The sequence below is a fragment of the Triturus cristatus genome, chromosome 2_1 (genome assembly GCF_964204655.1).
Source record: "Triturus cristatus chromosome 2_1, aTriCri1.1, whole genome shotgun sequence".
NCBI lineage: Eukaryota > Metazoa > Chordata > Amphibia > Caudata > Salamandridae > Triturus > Triturus cristatus.
In genome coordinates, this window is record NC_140581.1 from 790,222,756 (window position 1) to 790,228,755 (window position 6,000).

A 6,000-nucleotide genomic window follows, 5' to 3' on the forward strand; every position below is an offset into this window, starting at 1 on the left:
AATCGAGGCAGTTGAACAGAAAAAAAGTCCCTAAGCGGAAGCAGACAAGACCTAGGGCTGATCTCCAGAAGCCACAAAGTACATACACTTATAAGTATATAATAAGTATATACTAAAGTATATACAAGAGGTCTCGAATTCTCGACCTAAAAACACAGATTATATTAATTGCGCCCAGCTCTATTGGACGGAAGATTGGTGGCCAGCGGAACTTAATCCTGCCCCTTCGCCCAGTAATACGCCAGGAACCTGGGGATACTCCTAGATGATAAATTGTCTGTGAGAGACCACATTACCCCTAATCTGCAGCAGTGCTTAATTTGTTCTGGTGTTTTGCGGTGCTCAGCACCGGCAATTATTTGCAAACACCGGCACATATTTATGAAAGCCACCACAATATGGTGCAGTGTGTGTATTTTTAAGCAACATTCATTAGTTAAGCATTAAGCTATGTGATGCATGCAAAAAATGATTAAACTTTAACTTAACCTTGCAGTTTAAAGTGTCGTGGGTTGTGCCAGCTACACTGGACCAGTAACGAATACATTGGGCCCAGGCACTGGTCTGCTGTACTTGCTTTGGCACTATGCACCTCCTCACGAAAATCTTTCGGTGGCTTCCTTTGAGTTCCTGGAAGACACTCATCTAGGCATTAATAATCAGTCGTCTGGATTATGGCAATGTCTCAATCCTTGCTTCTAACAAATCCCTTCTATCAAAATTGCAGATTGTCCAAAGATGAACCGACCGTATAGTAAACAACCTGCCTCCAAGGACACCGTCAGTCCCTATGCTTTGAGATCAACACTGGCTCCCTATGCTCAAGAGAGCATTATTTAAACTGCTCTGCCTGACCTAGAAAGCTCTAGCAGGCTCCGGACCAAGATAATCTTCAGGACAGATTTACTCAGTTCCTTCCGAACAGGAACTTAAGATCCAGCAATCAATTGCTTGTATGTCCTGGGTGTATCTGCATAGCCAAATATGGTGGCCGAGCCATTTCTTACCTTGGACCGCATCATTGGAACAAGCTGCCCTTGTGCATCCGTGCATGCATCAGCCTGTCTGGCTTAAAAAACACCTGAAAACCTTGATGTTTTAATGCTGCCTATAATGACCTACCTGCTGTTCACAGTGCCGAGATATCCCTATGGGGATGAGTCGTGCACGGTATCAAGACCCATCTAACATTACATAACAATGACATAACGTTAGTACCAGACAAACAACCGAATGCAGAAATAAGCAACTGAAAGATGACCAGTAGCTTTGCGAAGGGCCTTCCACAGCGAGCAAGCATATGTTGAGAGGTGTTTAATAACTCTTGAACTGTTCGAGCTAGAAACAAATTTCATTGTGAAAATCTGCAGATTATGCAGCAGATAATGGATTATGTGGCAACTGCAGACAATCCATAAATATGTGGAAAATGCTGTGGCTGCAGAATCCCATTGACCTTTATTATAGCCAATGGCATAGAAAGAGGGCCATGGGGCCCTATTGCAAGCAACGAAAATGGGCCCAAACATACACAGGTTGGATAGTGTTACCCTGACATAATTGGGGCCCAGTATGACCCCGTGCCACTAAACCTGTTGCACCAATGATAGCTACATCCCTGTTTGGATACATTCGCTCTTTAGAGCTTGATGGGTATAATTGTACAAACCTTGCATTGCATCAGAGGTTTTAGCTGACAAATGTGCTTCACTCACCCATTGAAGAAGCTTAAATTGGATATTTACAAGTAGTTTCAACCGGATCAAGTTGCTGGCAAAAGGGGCTTTGCTATAGACAATGTCAGGTGGTTATAGGTGTATTTTGGAGCTAATCTATTGCGTTTACATTAGCTTTACTTTTTGTAATGAGTGGATATTTTTCTGCTTAATATATACATGTGTAACACATTGTCCAAATATGCATATGACGCAACAGGACCCAGTACGTCGCTTCCAAAAACACTCTAGCCGTTCATTTGGAATTGCCACCAGGAGCAGCACGGGCATATTACAAGAGAACTCACTATCTCTTTCAAATAAACGAAAGCATCATTTTGGGCCTTGCAAGAGACAGCGAATTATGTCCAAGAACTCTTACCAACTCAACATAAAGAAAACAGCTCCTTTTAGCTGTAGGTCGCCTGGGGGTAAACTCATTTCAGCTATTGGTTAAGTACAGTGTCTCTCACATATGGATCATCTTACAGGAGTACTGAGCAGTAATACGTACATTTTTCAGAGGTAGTTGGTCAAAGAAAGGAGCCCGCCTTATGGATGCAGATGATGAGACAGCAGCTGTTAGAGCATCTCAGGGGAGCGTATTATGTAGACGCGCATAGTACACTTTCAGGCGCTAGCAGGACAGACTGTGCTTTTCACAGTTCTGATTGAGAATGATAGGAGACGAAAGCGTGGCAGGAGGCACTCTTGTGATTGGCTATGGGAGTCTCAAAATGTCATATCTTGCTCTCCAAAGCTTTACAACTTACTAATCACAACACATCATCCTTCCATGGGATCCACTACGAATCTGGCAGTCCACAGACTGCCAGACTCGTGGGGGCGCAGTAGTGGCGGTCTTCTGACCACCCTAGGACAATTAGGATGGTCGGACCACCATTGCCCTGCCGCAGCCACTGGGAATCTGCCGTTCCCTGACGGTGGTGCAGTGGTGTAGAGGCAGCAATATGCTTGGCGGGACCGCCAAAGTCCCTAAAAGCATGTTACAAGTTTCCTCTCTGCCACATTTTTATGGCAGTTTCTCCTCCATGAAAACCGTGGTGGAGAGGAAACAAAGGGAGCCCTACAGTGCCCCCTATTGCCTCTGGGCCACGGGGTGCATGTAGAAGGGCACAACATATGCTCACCTGTGTGGATGCACCCCAGTTCCTGGACGGCATAGACTACTAACACTCCTTAACGCATGTTTTGTGTTCTTATCGCAGATCTGGCTGGTCGTTGAGAATGATGAGGTGTGGTGTTGTAGCGGCTTTTTGCTCGGGAATGCCTACTCTGCATCTCATTAGCAATAGTTGCCGGAGTCATACGTGGCGATACGTTTTGAGGATGCTATTGCCGGAAAAATTGTGATATTGGCTGTTAGCAGCAGCTTGTGAATGGGGCGATAAATTTATCGCGACTTTGGCTTGGCTAGAATGTCGATAACTCGGCTATAGATCCTTGAGAATATGCCCCTTTGTCATTTACAATGGCATTAGCTCCAACATGAAACAATTGCGAGACTTATTGCATTTTTAATGCTTGTTATTAAATGGGGTTGAAGTAAAGAAAGTGTGCAAGTTTACTTACCTAAGTATCACGTTCGAATCTGCAAAAAATTTTGATCCACTGATTAAAAGTAGAGCTCTCTATATGGCGAGATCTACTTAGTCTATCTTCCGATTTGCAGGTAGATTAGGCCATCAACTTATTAGGGAAATACTTTGTATAATTCTAAACTTGTGGCAATTGAATGCTATGACACAGAGATTTGCGGCCAATTAACCAGAAATATTGAAAATGTAATATTGACCTACAGAAATATTGGGTTGGAAATATCTTTATACAGAAATATTGTCAGCAAAAATATCGTTGATAAAAACATCGATTTTAAGGTAAGCAATATCGATGTTAGAAATATAGAAAGTGTTAATATCGATTACAAAAATATCTATGTTGCTAATATCAATATTCAAAATATTTTTGTAAATATTATTGATTATCTTTTGTATTTTATTAATGTTTTAATTGTATATGTCATAAATTGTTTGTTTAAAAATTTTGGGGGGGAATAGTTTGTACATTATTAGTAGTTTTTACATTTAATTTAATAGTTTTTTTGTGTCAATTTTAATACCATAGTGACCATAGTGGGCTTTTGGATTTATAGGGGTACATGGTGGGAAGTACATTAATTATAATTAATTATTAATTAATTTGTAATTAATATTAATTATTTGATTGATAATTATTTATGTTAAGTTTTAACTGCTGGTTGTGGGTTTTGTAGGGGTATACGATGGAAAGTAAATTAATTATAATCAATTAATAATGATTTAATATTATACATAATTATTTGATTGAAAATCAATTATGGAAATTGTGTCATAAATTAATTTTTATATTTTGTGTGGTTAGTTGTTTTTTGTATGGGTAAAGTGAGTGCCGGAAAATAATTATACTTTTAATTCAGGTTAATTTATAAAAATGTATAATAATCAATTGATTGATAATTACTAAGTGAATTGTGTAATTAAGATATTGGGGCTACTTACGAAGTTGGTCGGAGTTGCATTTGACCGACACGATCGCTGTCTCTGAACCGACCGACCTCCGATCAGTAGTTTTGACTGCCTGACTACGATGCGCCCGAACACTGTTCGGTCGGATTCCCACTGTTCTCTATGGGAGCTTAAACTGGCCATAATGCAGGCTCCTATGGAGAAAAGACGTTTGTGTAAAAACCTGGACCCTCTGACAGAACACCCCATGGTGCCTGCCACACATTGCAGCCTTTTACAGGGGAGTACCTTAGGTACCCCCTAGACCACCAACCGTAGGCCGCGGAGGCAAGGGGGTCATGCTTGGGGTCCCCAAAGTCGCTTTCTGATAGCCTTTCCATGTCGGAAAGGCTGGCACGGAAAGGCCGTGGGAAACCAACATCGTAATCTTGACGGCGGAAACGCCGTCCATAGGGGATTACGGTGTGGTTCCTGCTGGCAGGAAGACTCTAAGAGCCGGTCAGAACTGAGTCGGAATGACCAGCCGGTTTACATTCTGACCGCCGACATCGTAATTAGGCGGTCGGACCGCAAACCAACCGTGTCGGTCAGAAAGTCTCTGACTGCGGTCGGAAAGCTTCCGACTAGCGGTCGGAGGCTTTCTGACCGACATCGTAATCGACCCCATTGTTTGTGTTATATATTAGGTGTGAGTTGCTGCGAATCAGTTACCGTCTGAGTTTCCGGCTTGCGTACATCACATGCGTTCAGCCCTGGTTCCACTATCGACAGTAGCTGAACTGGATTATGACTTGTGTGTGCATCCTCTGTTGGCCCACGAACAGGAGTGCAACCGGGATAGCCATGCACGGGATGCCCTGATCTGTTGCGACTGTGCTGGCAGTAGTGGATGGGAGATTGCACAAGTCATCATGTGCAGTGACCACATCGAGGCGCTCCCCTATTGGGCTGTGTTGCGGATTGGTGAAATGTCATGGACGGAGCACATCTGTCCAGACCAGTTAATGGATTGGCTCTCCCTCGTGTTCCTTGAACTTGAGAATGATGTACTTCTGGAACTGATTTCCTATGAAGCTGCGCTCGCATTCATGGACGAGTAACTACCTTCCTGCAGCCACAACTGATTGACACCCAGAGCACAGGTCCCAACACCGTGTTGCATAGTGGAGGAATGGTCACACATCCCAGGACAACAGTGGACATGTATATATTCACCCGTACTCAGAATGCATGTGCGTGCACCTACGCGTGTTGTCACATACCTGTGCAAGGTGATGCAGCCCCATGGGCGGTGCTGCACAGCGTCGTTAGGCAATGTTCCTAAATCTGACATACTGCTGGAGGGCGACTAAGTATAAGTATAAAAAAGGCTCATAAAGCGCTCAAATACCATAAGGTGTCTTGGCGCTGTGGTGTATTTCCGACTACACACATGGCAATGTAGCATGGCATGTGACCTTGTTGGTCCCTTTTACCTGCTCACTGTCAGCATAGCACACAGTCGGCGCAGTCTGGTGTTACAGCTCTATGCAGATCACATGGGCCGTGAGTCTTGTCCCCGGACACTGGGCAATGAGCAGACGCCAAACATCACATGACTCGACCAGCAAGGCAAGGTGGGCTGAGACCGTTGCCATCCGTAAGAATATTTGTTCATTTTTCCGTCCCCATTTCTTGCATTTCGACACGTTCCCATTCTGCCAGTGTCTTAAGCATTTGTCTGCCTGTTGTGGTCCATTCCTTGCCCGTACTGACACGCA